Raw genomic sequence first — 16,752 nt, 5'->3', positions numbered from 1 at the left:
TTATACCCCACAGTCATTTAGTTTCCAGGTGTAGAAAATCCCATTTCTGCTTCATATCGACCCATCTGAAAGTGGAAATCATACTTTTCTCCACACTCCGGGGCGTCAGGCAGGGTTTTACTTCATTCATCTATGGGTATGAAGGGCTGCAGATCCACTCAGTGTCACGTGTTGTGTGAAGCTGTAGGGCAGAGAGCTGCTGGATCCTAGAAATGAGCAGTTGGTGGATTATTGTGATCTATGTTTTGGTAGTGAAGAGTTACAGCAGCGATCAGCTTGGTTGTTACTTGTCTGTGTTAAGTTATGTGGATAATGAGGCTTTTCTTTATTCCTCCGCTGGTCTAGTTTGTGTGGGCTTCTCTTAGTGGTTTTGTAACAGAGGTTATTTAGAGGATTTCACCACTTCTACAGAATTATTTATACTGTACATATGAAACGTACTGCAGATTGATTTTAAGCCTTTTTATTTATGTATTTGATGTTGGGATTAGTAGAGATCTCACTGAGGGACTGGCTGCTCTCTGTTACACTCTATTGACATATTCCTCTGACTTTAGTCCTGCTTTCATTTTCTCTGTCTCTGACACATGACACACTTATAAAACATAAAAATGCTGAAAATTATTACACTTAGTTGCACTTTATTCCACTTTATTGCCTTATATTAATTGTTTGACAAATTACCAGTTTGTGGCCAGTTTGAAAATGTTTTCCTGCCATTTGTAACAAACTGTACTTTAACTTAACAGCTTTTATTATGCTTATGTAATATTTATGGATCAGACATGCAGGAAATCAGCACACCCTGATCAAAGGTGCAGATACAATGTGTTGTGCTGACTGATATGATGATCGGAGGATCACAGCTGTATCAGTTACACTTCAGTCTCTCCAGCTCGCCCACAACCACTCAGAGCCTGCAGATAAAGAATCGTGTACAGCCGACTGGAGCACAGCCAGAATATTTGCAATTTTACTGTGAATGCAAATAACTCCAGGTGCAACTTCTGCATTAGTGTGAGTGTTTTATTTTGAAGCCTCTTCTCTAACACGTGGACTCCTCATTGCTGTGGAACAATACAATCCAGTGATGAGTGCACACAGGGTTTAAGTAAAGCAAGATGTCTTAAAGATAAATATATAGCTGAGCAGCAGCAGGATATCTCCAGTTTTTCTTTAATTGAGTTGTGGATGTGAATCTCTCCTCCCACACCGTAACACAGAGATGCTCTTCTCCAGATGCGTTTGTGATTATATTCACTTTTATAGGAAAAGCTTTTCTGTAGCTCTGAAGTTGTGTGTCGTTGCATTCTTTTTGACAGATCTGTATACAGTGTTAATGAGTGTGTGTGGCTTCCTGAGTCTCAACCAGAGGCTGCCTGGAAACATGGTTGTGTTTATGTGTATATTTGTATGCCAGGGTTTTGCATGACTACTGAGCATTTGTTAGCAGTGGGTCCTGAAATACGCCCTAAAACAGCAGTTTTGGTAGAAATTGTTTAGTCTAGTTTGTTGGTTTGAAAACAAATTGACACTTTTTTTCCAGTCTTCATTAAACTTATACAATCGTTGACAAACTGACTGTTCCTGAACTGTTTTGGAGAAAAAAATATAATTACAATGATGATCACCTGTCGAATAAACCAAGTATTTTATAGCTGTCACGTAAAAAAGTAGTTTTTGTTTCATTTATGTTCCCATTTTTTTTTCTTTGGCAGCAGATCAGAAACCCAGAAAAGTATCGGACTGAGACGACTCTCGGGGAGAATACGACATTAGTTTTGACATGTTCAGCTACATGCAGGAGACGACCGGTAACACTGGGGAGATTCTGTAGCTTGTTAGGTTTGTGACTGTCTCAGGATCCTCCAAAAGGAGCTGGAGGAAGTAATAGAGAGAACAGTGGACTACTTGGTTAAACATGTGACTCAGATGAAACCTTTTCTGATTCAAACATCTCCTATTTTATGATCTGTCACGTATACAGTAGGTTTAATAGTAGGTGTTACCTGTGGCTTAAATGGTAGATATGGTGATGATCAAACTGAAATGGAAGTCAGTTGTGTTGTAGTTCTAGGTTGGTTCAGCAGCTTTTTATTTGAACATCACCTCGACACTGTTTCTTGTCGAGCAGGTAGTGCACCAACATGTCATTTGAACCTGTCTGCTGGGAGCATTTATGTTTAGAGGGCAGGTAAAAGCTCTTGGACTTTAACTTAATGGAGCAGAACACAAAAACAATGAGATGAAATTGGTTGAAAGCTTCACAAAGCAGCAGAGTAGAGGGTTGATTATGATGTATGTCTATAGAGGGATTAGGTCTTATAGCTGACCCACATATTTTTTTTTATAATGCATGACACTGAATTAAACATGATGCACTTTTTGCACCGACATGTACAGATTGTCCTCTTTTCACAGCCTGCTGTTCCTGTGATCACTGTGCATTTATGAGCTATATTTAGTCAGTTAATGTGTTTCATATAGAAAAGTCATTATAGATGTCAGAGAAAGTGATCTAGTATTGATGAGTTTCATAACAGACTCATGCACGTGCTACAGAAATGACATTCAGTGTAGGACACTTTGTTATTGTGCACATTCAAAGATCTGATGTGCAGTCTGACAGAGGCTGCAGAAAGGGAACTGAAACAGTGCACCATGGGACTTACATCAGTTGTCTTAAAGTCACTTATGAATTATCACATTAGAGATTTTAAGTCTTGAGCTACTCAAGATATTTATGTGTGGGTAAATATATAGTATTATTCCTATCAGCAGCATGACTTGGTTGCAGAAAGCAGCTATAATGATTTTACAAAAAATAAGAATTCCAAGCCAGTCTTCTACAAATTATATGCAAATATTCTGCATTCATGACTTTGTTTAGGCCGAACACGATGCTGATCAGGCTCTTCTGTGACAGCAAAGCAAGTAGTGTGATGTCTTGCAAAAAATTTAAGCAGTTTGAATTTGGCTACTGGCCTTTGTCACACTTTTTCAGGATGAGGTTGTGTACAGTATTTCAGTGTAACCTACATCATAAACAAGTGACACTTCTGTTCCTTAATGCATTTGACTGAGAAGTGAGTGATCCCAAAAATATCAACCAGTGGAAAAATGGCATAAAAATTGAGAAGTGATTAAGAGGTAAAGATGTGACATAACACACAGATACTGTAAATGTACGTATCGACACAGACAATTATCAGCCTTAAGTTCCTTGACCTGACACAAGTGTTTCAGTAGGCGTTTACACAGAGGCCATAAATGAATAAAAGCACACGTTTGGTGAGCTGAAGTCTCGAAGAGCAGTTATTTCACGTGACAGTGCAGCCACATGAGTTTACACACACACACACACACACACACTCTCTGTGCTGCTTGGTGATCACAACAAGCTTATGCAACAATCCAGCAGATTGGGTCAATACCTGCATCTGCAGACAGACAAAAGAGCATCTGTCGAAGAGCAACCGTTACTCCAACAGTACACTCTGCAGCCCTCACACCTGTCAGCGTGATAGCACAGTTATCAGGGCCTAATCATTTCTTTTGAAATCCCAATTTTGACCATTGGCCGCAATTACATTTAGTTATTTCCTATTTAAAAACAAGCAATCGCTCATATACTGTAACCAGTGACACTGTGCGGGGTAAATACGATACAAGAACACAAGACTGGACTAATACAAACATAATGTTAAAGTTTAAACATGAATAATCAAAGAAGAGAAAATGAACATGACTTATTTGTCAGGTGTTGTCTTTTTCTTTTCCAGCGAACCTGTTGCACATTTAGATTTGCAGAGATAATCAATGGGTTATAGAAGCATCCAGGGACATTTTAAGATTTGGATTCAACACCAAATCTAACCCTGAATCAAATATTTAAAAATTCTGGTTCTCAGGGAGAGAGAAGGTAGTGAGGGCTCAATTCCTTTGATGTACTGATGGAAAGAATGAATTGGGAATGTGGTTCAATCTAAGGACAGGCAGTTTGCACAAGGCACATTTTTATTGTCATTTTTGGACTTTCGTGTTTATGGACCTTTTATCGGTACATAAACACCCGTAAAAGAGACACGAGTAAATACAGCGTCAGGCCAGAAGTAATTTGCATATTGTTCATCAGCATCAGAAAGAAGTCAAAATTTCACCCATCCACTCAGCCTGTTGTCTGCGTCTGAGCTGCTGAATAGAGGTAATTACCTCCAGTCCTTGACATGCTCTCAGGATCAGCTCCTCAACGCAGCATCAGCCAAACACACTGAGGCTCTGATATCACCCCTTCTGTCACAGGATTCAGGAGGGTGAGAGCTGACGGTTTGAGAAGAATTAGAGTTTCCAGTGAGGATGAGGGTTAAAAAAAAGTTTCAGGAAAGAGATTCAGTCTAAACTATAAAGATGGAAGAGAGATTAGAAGGAAATAACAATGTTAACATTCAAATTCAGGATTTAGTCAGGTGTAGAGTCCATTGAGAGGAAAGTAGAACTTCTTTCTACTGATCTTTTGTGTGTTTTTCACTCAGTACTTGTAAAAATGTGTATCACAGTTTCAGAGTCAATGATGTCAGGTGTTTCGTTTTAAAGGATTATTGATTATTACTAGCTTAAAGATGCTATTGTCTTCTGTTGCATCATTCATGTCATGATCTACAAAGTTCTGCTAACTCGAGGCAGCAGAAGAGCGTGAGACAGACTCAGGTTTTATGGACCAGCCAGAGAGAGACGAGACAGGGACTGGGGGTTGGGAGATGGGCTGAGGGCAGCGAGAGTTCATGAAAAAGAGAAAGTGGAGGACGGAAAAGGAGGCAAACAGAACGAGAGACAGTGGTTAAAAGTGGAAGAGAAAGTCTGTATTTATTTTTGGTGTTTCCCATCAGGCAGTCAGAGAACAGAAGCAGGTTTTGTTTGAGCAGGGACAATTTTACTGAGCCAAACACAAAACAGAAGTTTGAAGACATGTTAGAAAATGTTAGAACTCAATAAATGCATAGGTTTTTAGTTTGTAATAGCTTTTTTGTTGCTATGTGTATGTTTATCTTTGTTTGTGTGTTGCTGTTTACACACAGAGACAAATATAAAATGTTCCCAGGCAGAAAAACATAGGCGTTGAATGATGAACATACACATTCAATCTCAGTTAAATGTATAGTATGAGTCAAGTGCAAGCTGCTCTGCGGCTGGTATCGACAGCTGTGTTGATTGAAACTGAAGTTTGTCTCTACTGTGAAATATAAAAAAAAAAGTTGTCAAATATGAGGATGACTGAAAAACTGAAACATGTCCAGACCAGACACGGTGCCAGTGTTGAGGGCAGGCGTCACATATTTAAGAGCCTGAGTAAAGGCCTTTCAGCATCTGGGTGTCAGCAACGGTCAGTATGATGTAAATCAAAGCTGGAATAAAAGTGCGTCCACATGATACATCCATCAAAGGACAGTGGGCATAACGATCGCTTGATCTGGATCGATCCATTGATCAAATAACAATCTAATGCTCCAATTCAGTTCCAGCGATCCAGTCAAACGCAAACATTGCACAGTGTACGTATTTCCATTGAAGTGCACGTTCTCTTGACATTTGACAAGCGTCAGGCGAAGCAGCCAAGGAAACTGAAGATTAAGCAAACTCTCCAATCGGAAACATGTATACTCATTTGCAAAGAATGCCAGTACAGCTCAAACTACAGATTATCAGGGCTCAAGGAAACCGTTAGGGTTCTGGTCAGGGTTTATGCAAGAAAGACTCTTTATCTGTAAGGATCTGAGACCCTACAGCAAAGTTGAAATACTGTGGAGCCTGAACACACCATTCCATGAAGGAAACTTGAATATCGAAGTTGTACTGTACAGTCAAGTTGAACTGGTGCTGAGTGTGTTGTAAATGCTTGAATTGAAAGGTCATTATGTGCTGAGTCAGCAGCACCTCTCCATTTAAAGTTTGAAACACATTTTGTTATAAAAATGTATAAAAACCAAAGTTACATACTACCAGAAAAGTTACCAGAAAAAAGGCATTTGGGAGGTTTTCACCTTTTAGTTTCATATGAAAACGTATTGTCAGAAGCTTAGGCGCGTGGGGTTACATTTTTAGCTATAATGGCCACTAAGAGGAGTCGAGAATTATCAGTAATGGTCCTTATAGGAACAGAAAATAATTTTGCCACTTCAGTGCTAAATCGGCTGACTGTGTCAAACTCTGGACACAGATTTAATTCAGTACATCATTCATGTAGGTTAATCTCACACTTTAGGATGTGACATGGCAGCCAGGAATCAAACCACCAATCTTATGATGGGCAGACAACTGCCTGTACTGTTTTTCTACTCCAGAACTTTATGTTGTAGCTGTCGTAGCGTCCCAGCTTCTTCTCCAGCTGCTCATCACCCACATATTGCTGCAGGAAACTACTGACCATAATGTTTGGTCCTTCATGTTGAACTCAACTTGAGTGACTGTGAGCACGTCTTCTTTCTGCAAAACCTAAAAAAGTACATCATGGAGCATCAGTTCATCCACCAGAAGAGAAGAGAGAGTGGCAAGTCCGTTTTTTCTAACCCTAACTCACTCAACAATAGTCCTAGCTCGAGAGCAGCTCTCCTGTAGTTTAACATTTAATGATAAATCATGCCTCTTACGCTGAACCCAATCTGGCTCAGGTTCATCTTTCGTCAAATGACAGATGAACAATCAATTTTATAAAGCTAAACTCAGGAGCCACTGCTTCTGTATTTATTGTTGGTGCTGATTCTCAACTTTTATACAAACATCATTTTGTTTCTTCTCATTGCTCCCTGAGTCCAACCTTTTGATTTTGTAAAGTTTACGTTATTGGAGTTGAATTCATTTTGCTGGTTCTCTGACTTTAAGTCACAGCAGACAACAGTGTCAGCTAAATTCCCAAAATGTGAGGAAAGCAAATGTACTGCTTCATTATTTATTCATGCAGTCTAGAGGCTGGTGGAGTCTGCCTTCCCCTCCAATAAGACTCAGGCACTTTCTTCAAGCTGAAACATGGGGAACATTTCTTCCTAGGTCTTTGTTTTACTATTGATTTTGTTTCAGCAATTTTTGGTGACATTGCATCTTCAGAGTTGTTTTGCTCTTTTGACAATAGTCTAACCCGTCTTGTTTCCTTGGTCAACCAAAATTTACTTATAGCAGTTTTTCCCCTCATGGGAGCTGCTGTGCATCTTTAAATAGTGTTGTTAAATTTTGCAATTGTCTTCTTTGAATTTAGATCATGTTGCTAGTTTTTAGGGACTTTCAGTGCAGATCCAGACAAACCTGTTTCTATTCACTCGTATTTGTGTAAATTGTGTAAATCTTCTATTACTGTTGCCCTCAGCTTTATTAATAGTTTGACTTCATTGTGTTAGATGATGATGAAATACTTTATTCATCCCCTTGGGGGAATTGTGGTTGGACAGCTGCCAGACAGTACATATTGGTGCTACTGCAGGGTTTTGGTGTCTTGTCCAAGGACACCTCAAGTAGCCAGGAGGAACCTGCCATCAGACAACTCACCCTGGGGTTCGTAGACGACTGCTCCACCACCAAAAAAAGTTAGCTCGCTGCGAGCAGGGTTTGAACCTGCGCGGGGAGACCCCATTGGATTTCAAGTCCAACGCCTGAACCACTCGGCCATCGCAGCTACAAGACAGCTTCAGTTGGAGTTTTCTAGAACCACTTGAGGTCCAACAGGAGCAGAATCATCTGTTGGCCTTTTAATTTGGACGGAGGTAATTAAACTGAAATAGGTGAAGTGCCTGGTGTGGACACTTGCTTCCCTAATGCTCTGAGATCATGTCCATTTTGCACTTTCTGGGAATTAATGGACTTCAGCAAACAGAACCTAAGATTTAGTAAAACTTTAAAACTGCAGCTTTACTTGTAATTATTATTTAGCTAATTTAGTTTTTCTTACTCCAGTGTAATAATCTATGAATTAGTGGTCGATGTAATTGGGCTGAATGAGTGGCACAAAGTGAGGCTGTTTCACTGGATGACTGGTTAGTTCTAGCCTGTGATGTCTTGCTGATTATTAGTAGTTTTGACCTGATAAAATACTTGGTGTATGACATTTGAACAGCCTAGTCAGTATTTCTGGTCAACTTGCAGAAGCTTTAATGACTGAACTGCTGTGACTCTGACTCTGACGCTGATGAAGAGAATCAAAGCGCCAGAGGCCCGGACATGACTTGTGATTTCTGACTTCCTTTCTGGCTCATACACTGATTAATAAACCCAAACCGCTGTGATTGACCTTATTGCTCTCTTATTTACAAGCACATACACCGTTCTGTTTCTCTCCGTCTCAGTTTTCTCACTTACATTTTACCCATAAAAATTTAGCTGTTTTTATCCTGACTGCAGTTGACTACTTTTCTTTAGGGTTAAAGTGTCTTTCCGTTAGGTTGTGAGCTAGAAAAAAAGACCTGAGACTCAGACATAGTTCATAAAGTCAAGCTTGAGAATGGTTTGCTTCAGTCACACAGCAAATGTAACACGGGGATGTTACCAGAGTAATGATCCATGATCCCCACTCCATTTACGTGGACATACTCTCCCAGGGGAACTGAAGTCGAACTCACCTTTGACTTGAACAAGCTTCTAACATCGGATTCGAAAGCTAAGCAGAGCAGAATGGAGCCGCAGAGGAAGAGGGCTGAAAAATGGCAGCAAGAAAAGCACAAACTGCTACTGCAGAAATCTGCTGGGAAATTTTCAAGCTGATAAAAATAAATCCTGCAGCTGTGAAAATGTTCTGTTAGTCAGAAATCTCATCAAATATTTGTAACCAAGAATCCAGAACCTGCTATGTGCAAATATGTTTTCTAACAACTGTAATTAAATACAGTTGGATCTAATCACTGAGCCACAGAAGGTTCAACTGATGAGTCCTGACACTGTTTAACCCATTTCCAGGCAGATGTTCACACTGTGGACCTCATTATTAGTGACCACAATCAGGGCCAGTCCCACTCTTTGCTCGGTGGCTGTTGTTGGCTGAATGGAAAATAAAAGACTTTGCTATTTTTAGATCTTTATCACTATGGGAGCAAAAATGTGATGTTTGGCTTGAGGGTGAAGCCAGAGGAAATGTCATGAGGTTGGTTAAATCAAAGGTTTTGGAAGTTGGTCATTGTAGGTATGTATCTAGGTATAATTTCATGGACTGAGGTTTAGTTCGATTTTGACCTGTTGGTGGCACAAAGTGAAATGTCAGATGATTATTTTTAGGCACTATGTTAAGGGTAGGAAAAGATTTCTACTACTACTTTATTACTACAAACAAAACCCTGAACTTTAATGTAAGCAGTGTGCTCCTGTTGCCTTAAACGAGCTACAAAAAGGATTTGGTTTTTGGTTTAAACTTGTGTTTCTAACGTTTTTGTTGATGTAGTGCTTTGTATGTCCTGATAGCTCCCTTTCTGTTGATAAATGTATTGCTTCATTCATGCCTTGCAACATAATTCATCCATTATGTTTCCAACAAAAATGTAATTGCAGTCTTTTTTTAGTAGACAGTGTTTTCACTGCTGGAGTGATACCTGTCAGTCAAGCAGTCATGTGAATATATCTCTAAATGAAGCATAACTGGCTCAACTGATGCTGAACTGACTGAAGTTGAGATGAGTAATGTGTATAGGAGAGTTGAAAGGAGAGCTGTATGCACAGACTTGTCTACACTTTGATGAAACTCGAGCAATTAACTGAATTAACTGAACTTAGATGAGAGAAAAGTAAACAGGTTGGAATGGATTGATCCGATACCAATGCAGCTATCCAAACTATTGATATTTGGATTTAACCTCCAGGGGCCAGTAAAGAACCTAAAGGCTCAAGAACTTCCAAATTTATTTCATTGTCTTAGGGCAAATGGATGTATGCATGAAAGGTGAATAAGAGCCATCAGGAGGAGCCTCCTTAGACACGTTCTCAGTCTAATAGAGTTAACCTGTTGTACCTGGTGGTTGTATCTAGACATGAAGGGCATTACCAGGGAAAAAGGTTTATAAAGGAAAATCTGCAGGAAAGTGCAGCAGAGCTGCAGGACTTTCTGAGTGCCGTTGGACATATTTGGTCCATAGTGGTCTGACTGTTTACCCAGACGCTTTAAAGAGGCCAGCAGTCAAGTGCCGAGCTCAGAGCTCGAGCTGTTTAAACTTCTGACCGGTGCTGATGAGAACCTGTGGAAGAACCAACATGGTTGACACTGTCTGACTTTTCTACATTTATTTAGATACGATGAATGACAGGAGCCCTGGAAGGGAGGTGGAGGTACAAGTTCTAGTTGTTGTACTGTACTGCAGACAGGAAGTTTAGTGTGAACCTCCAGCCAGTGTTAAAATGTCAGAATGGTTTAACCAGCACTTGTGCTGGTTACTGGGGCTCTTACTGCCCCAGTGTGATGAAGGGACCTCAGACCACACTGGACACTTCAAACACCCTTTAACTGTCTTGAAACTGGTTAAAAAGCTAGTTTTGAGGAAAAGGAAACACCAGTTAGATTTTAGAAGTAAATCTTTTTCACTCAGGAGGCAATGATGTTTTTTTAGTTTAGTTTTTTTTTTTAAATCCATGATGGGCTCTTTGGGATCCAGGATCTCTGAACACCCTCACCCATTACAGTATGCATTTAGTTGCAGGTCTAGATGCAGATGGAGTCAAATAATATATTTTGTGCAGCTGTGGTATTGTAGCTACAGTGCAGTAGGCAGTCTGGAGTGCTTTCTGAGAAAATGTAGAAACATAGAGATATATCTGACACAAAGGAAACAGATGTTTCAAAGGGTTAAAGGACTCTTGTCTGTGTCTATGAAGAATGTGTTTACATCTGAGCCTGAAATAAAATGAAATCTGTATTACTGGAAATGTTTCTGGTCGCCAAACTCAACAACAAAAAGAGACCTCTCTCTTCACACCTCATCGTCCATTTAGTGATGTTAGTGGCTTTGATGACGACTTCCTTCAGCAGGTGGAGCTTTCTCATTTGTCATCTAAACGTAAAATCTTTCATTTCTATTTTAAGTGTGAGATTTGTTATTTAACCCATGTTAAATCCCTTTGTGCTCTATCATCAGTCAGTTAACATATTTAAATCTGAAATATTATTCCTTATATTCACATATTTTTGACTCTCAGGGCCATTTTGCTAAAGCTAATATTTGCAGTGAATCGGTTTCATGTGGAACTGTAGATACCGGACAGCGTTGGACACGTTAACACACGCAGTTGGATGCCGGTACACAGTCATTAATAGCTGCACAAACTCCTGTCATCTCTTGGGGAGGTAAACATGTAAATCATCAGGAAACTCAGTGGAGGGAGTGAGATGTGACAGCGATATGATTGCAGTGGGAGCCCCTGATGAGTAAACACACCACAAGTACTTGAGAAGTGTGTGTGTGGTGAATTTGTGTGAGTGTGGTCTACACACACACAACCTATCTAGACTTTTTAAAGCTTCCCTAAACGTATAGATTTACAGTTATAGCAATTTGTTAATAATGAGACTGATGATGTCATTTGTGCACATGACGACATGTACTTGTCTGTACTTTTAAGGCCAAATGCATGTTTACATTCAGTAAGTGTGTCTGTGTGAGTGTGTTTTGTTGTTTCCATGCATTGACAGTGTTTATCAGATAACTGACATCAGTCAGTTAATTAACTGGTCTTTTGTTGAAGCGGCAGCTGGTCAGCTGGTGATAAGCAGCTCGGTGGAGACTGAGCTCAGATCTTTTAGCTGATTGGTTCCTTTAGAGGTTCTGAACCCACTGATGGGTTCCTCTATATCTATATCATCTATCATATATATTTAGATCTATATATATGCCAGAGAAATAAGTTGTGTTCAGTGTAAATCCTGTTTCATTCAGGCACTTGTAAATGTTGAGAAGCATTTTCAAATGAGTTGATTTTAATGTTAACAGTCTCTCTACTGAAGATTTTTATAACAAACTACTGAAAATAGACCCTTGACTTTTCCAAACAGCTCCTCTTGTGGTCAGAGCCAACGTGCATCAGCAGGTAGAGTGGCAGTAAAAAGTGATACTTCAATGGCTCCATCTCAGGTTCTCACCCTGATTATATTCCTGCTGTAACGTCCACGTCTGATGGGAAATTTCAATGTAATATTAACTAAGAACATGTAATTTATCGTTTATGATGGACACTATAGGAGGGACTAGTAATTTTTGGATAGATGGTGTTGAGCTTCACAAGAGTTTAAATTCACTGGCATTCCTGCTGTATCTTATCTCTCTGCCCTCTGATGGATGACTGTGATTATTTCCGTCCCTGTAAGGTGACAGATACTAACAAGACACTGAGTCAGTTCCCCAGGTGAACATGAAGAATCTGAAGTAATGAAGTCAACTTTTAATTAGGAAGTGTTCAATTTTGCAGTTTTCTGGCCAGGGACAGATTGAAATGCTCCAGAGATCCATTGCAGCCTTTTGTTTCTCAATGAAGACACTGCTAAATGCAGACATTGGGACCTCACATGTTCTTCTGATTTGCAGATATGTATAAAATATGTATGGATTAGTGTGAGGGTTTGTAAAATGCTTTGGTGTCAGGATAAAATTATTGTAAAATGCCTAAAGAGCAACAAAGACACCAGAGCTGTGAGTAAGCTTTATATTATGGGCCATTTAAAGTAATGTCTGCATGTAGAATACTTATGTTTATCAGCATATTCTTGTGTTTTGCACTTGATATAACTTTGAACATTATGATTTATCACTTCCCACACAAGAATAACAAGTGCAATTCCACAATAAGTGTCAGAAGATAGAACAGTGGATTATCTAGTGTGCATGTCTCAAGGGGAACTCCATCAGCAGCTGCCGCTGTAGATACTAACTCTTCTCAGCTGTGTACAGAACATTGGCCAAACTCCTGCTTTGGAGAGGCTGGCAGACAGACTGGCACAGTGTGCAGAGACTCAGTCCTGGCGACCTAGCTTGATTCTTCATCAACCCACCCCTTCTCCCTGTCTCTGCTGGCCCAGCTAAACAGAAACTCTTTCCAAATGTTTGCTTTCCTGAGTCTGTGTGAAGGAGACTGGAAAGGAAAGTGAAAAGAGGAGAAATGAGAGAAGTGGTTTCAAACAGGGCAGAAAAAAAGAGGGAGATTTGATCACAGAGATGTATGTCTGATTTGATTGTTTGCTTTTTGTGTTGCATTTCATTAGTTGCTTTTTTGTCTGTTCCAAAAATAACTGATGTAAAACAAATAATTAGTGAACTGTGCTTTTTGAAACCTTTAGTTTGCAGGATGAAGATACAGTAGGAAAAATGAATACAAATCTAAATAAAATCTAATTTACACATTCCTCACAAGGGGCTCAGGACAACACAAGGGGTCATGAGGTGAATCTACGAGTGGAGAGTATCAGTCTCATCAGTTACACCACTTAATTGGCAGAAAAAGGGCTGATGCATAGAGACAGATGACGAGTTATGTTACTGTCCATTATTATTTGCACTAGCTGAGTAAATATAGTGTGCAGACGAAGATACAAACATACCTGCACACTGCAGCATTTTAAACCCAAATGAACTTGAAATGAAAATTATAATAAAACAGAAAAACTTCCCTTACCTTTCTCTAATATTCACATTTCTTCTTGCTAAATGCTTTTATGTCATTGGACAGATTGATTGAATTAAAATTTAACCTGAACATGCAGCCTCTGATTGTGTGCATGATTATTTGAAAGTAAATTGTGGATCACAAGTCGACCACGCTGGGAACCTGATTTTAATGACAAAAGGCCAATTTTTTAGCAGTCCCAATCATGAGGCAGACACAGTTCTAGTGACAGTTTATCACAGACGCCCCTGTTTGTTTTTCTAATTGTCTGTCTTTGTATTTTGTCTTTGTGTTGCTCTTTTCCTCTTTGCAAATGGGCGTTATTGCACATCACAGAGATTGTGGGAGAAAAGAGGGCAAAGCAAAAGGGGAAATGGAAACTTGCTTTGATTTGAAGAAATAGAATAAAAGAAGGTTAAAGAAAAGGTTAAAAGGTGGATGGAAAATATGATGAAGGGAAGAGTTTGGGGGCTTAGTGTCCTAGTTGTGTTCAGGACCAGTGCACTTTGCCCGGAAGCGCCGCCCATGTGCCTGGATGCACCGGCTGGACTTCTACTTCATCTGAGAAGAGGGCGGACAGTCACCACCCACATCAAACTCTTTGTTATCTCATGAAAAGAGAGGGATTTGAGAGCAGCTAAATCGGTTCAAGGAGAGACTTAGCCGGAGGAGAACTTGTGTCTCTGCAGTGTAGGACCCTAGAAAGGAGGGAAACAGAGAGAGAACACATTCCTGGAGCTGACACTTCACCATCAGTCCATGAACGCCCATCTACAAACTGCCTGAGTATTTACCTTAGGTTGTGAGGTTGGTGTGAACTCATCAGTTTATCCTGGCAGGGCTGTCTGGGCAGTCAATAACATCAAGCTGAGATGGCACCAATAAGACCTCAGGACCTGGAAAGAAAACCCGGCCTGAAATCACGGCATGTCTTTAGTTTTGTATACTTAGTTTTAACTCTCATTCAGTTTGACTTATAAGGACTGGAAGAACTTCAATATCCAGATCAGAGTGAAGCTTAAGAACACAGCACATTGATGGATCCAGATAAATGAAATGTGATCACATTGTAGAGCACAATAGAAGGATGGTACTTAGGTTTAGCCGTGGTCATCTCTGGTCACTTCATCATGTTAACTAACAGGACGACCTGTAACTTTGGTTTATAACCACATATCTGCAGAACGAACAGTATTCCCATCAGCCTCACCTGCATTTTGTGCAAGCTATTCTCTGATGCCTGCAAATTCCAAAATTCCAGAAATATCCAGATATTTCCTCTCTTCCTTGTAAGAAGAGGATCTGTCTCTCCCCTTTTGTATTGGTTTTTACAATAAGAAGGTTCATGCAGTTCATCAGAAAGTATTCATAATGGTTAACCTTTTTTTGTTATAGCCTTTTTCCAAAATGGATTAAACTCATCATTTTTCTCAAACATCTACAAAAATATCCCATAATGTCAAAGTGAAAGAAGTTTGTTTAAAATCTTTGCAAATTTATTTAAAATAAAAAACGAGCTGAAGAAAATCACATGTGCATAAGTAGTCAGTCTTTTAAAATTAGAGCCCACCTGTGGGAAATTCAGTTGATTGGACATGATTTGGAAAGAAATTAATCTGTCTATATAAAGTCCTACAGTTAACAGTTCAAGCACACAGCCAAGATAACAAAGGAGTGGATACAGGACAACTCTGAATGTCACAAAGTGGTTCAGCCAGAGCCCAGACTTAAACCTGATTGAACATCTCTGGATAGATCTAAAAAAATGTCACCGACGCTCCCCCTCCAACCTGATGGAGCTTGAGAGGTTCTGCAAAGAAGAATGAGAGAAACTGCCCAAAGACTGGTGCCAAGCTTGTGGCATCATACTTAAAAAGACTGGAGGCTGTAACTGGTGCTAAAGGTGGTTTAAGAAAAGACTGCGAATACTTATGTACATGTGATTTTCTTCATCTTTTATATTTTAATACATTTGCAAAGATTTCAAACTGACTCCTTTCACTTTGACTTTATGGATAATTTTTTGTAGAATTTTGAGGAAAATAATGAATTGCTGTAACATGGAAAAACTTTGAATACCTTCTGGAATGCATTAGAAGGTGTAGCATGAGATGTGCTGCCCTGTGTGTGAGATGTTCAGGCACAATACAGAGTGTAGTTTGTCTTTGTTACAGCCTGAGGTAACACCAACCAACCAACCAACCAAAAATACACTGACTTCTGGCATCTGGCAGTTTCTTATTTTGGGAAATCTGAACAGAACCAAACGGCAGTCTGAAGTGTTGTTCACATTCCCCATTTGAACTAATTACCAAGATTAATGAAGAGTCCAATCTGTTTCCCTTCCCTTCCAACCAGCAGACAGTGTTTCCCCACAGCATCCCGTCTGCATCCCGCTGTACATGGACCGGACTGAGGCGCTCTTTGGGAGGGATTATTTTTAGCAGAGCTCCAATAGGAGATGATTTAGGACGACATAGTTCCCATCACACGCTGTTCCCCAAGAGAGCTCACTGTCATCTGCTAATATATTAGTAACTATTGTGAATTAATCTTCTGATGATTTAACAGTGGGATATCTTTGACCTGAGCCCCTTTGGTTATAAACAATAAAAGATGACCTTTTTTTATTTTATTAAAATTGTTACTGGTGAGAATTTGAGAGGAGGCAATTTCCTCTCTTATTTTGATCCTGTGAAGCCAATTCCTTTCTAAATTTAGTTTATTGTGTCCCCAGTAAGGAACCTCATGAACTAGTATATTGATTTATTACTGTTTATATATGATTTTGCTAAGAGCACGCTATGAAGCAGTAAAGCACTTTGTCTGGAAAAACACTTTTCTGGCAGACAAAACTATTCCGGTTCTTAACTGACACATTTTTCATGAGTAAACTGTTTACAGGAGAAGTGTAGGAAAACAACAACTGCCTTCTACTTTTTTCATGTATCTTGAGGTAAATTCAGAAAAAGTAGCTGTAAGTATTCAGCAGATGAAAACAGTACAAATGCACATTTTTGAAAATGCACATTGTTTAAAACGTTAAAACATTAAATAATCTGCTTAATACCTTTAATAAATAAGTAAACTTCATTTTGGAAAACACATGACATGTTCACATTGGAGTATGATCTCCAATGT

The 16,752-nt window shown here is 39.5% G+C and overlaps 1 protein-coding gene and 1 non-coding gene across 3 annotated transcripts in view; one reads left to right on the top strand and one right to left on the bottom strand.

The window, feature by feature from the left end:
* htr4 (5-hydroxytryptamine receptor 4) overlaps nucleotides 1–16,752 on the top strand; it is a 110,761-nt gene that overhangs the window by 861 nt on the left and 93,148 nt on the right. The window lies entirely within an intron of this gene.
* On the bottom strand, nucleotides 7,579–7,660 carry trnas-uga. Its single transcript has one exon. It is a non-coding gene; the product is annotated as a tRNA-Ser (tRNA).

Source organism: Anabas testudineus, chromosome 10, assembly GCF_900324465.2.
Source record: "Anabas testudineus chromosome 10, fAnaTes1.2, whole genome shotgun sequence".
Classification (NCBI taxonomy): Eukaryota; Metazoa; Chordata; class Actinopteri; order Anabantiformes; family Anabantidae; genus Anabas; species Anabas testudineus.
The sequence above is the reverse complement of the archived record's forward strand: the minus strand, read 5'-3'. Positions and strand labels throughout refer to the sequence as shown.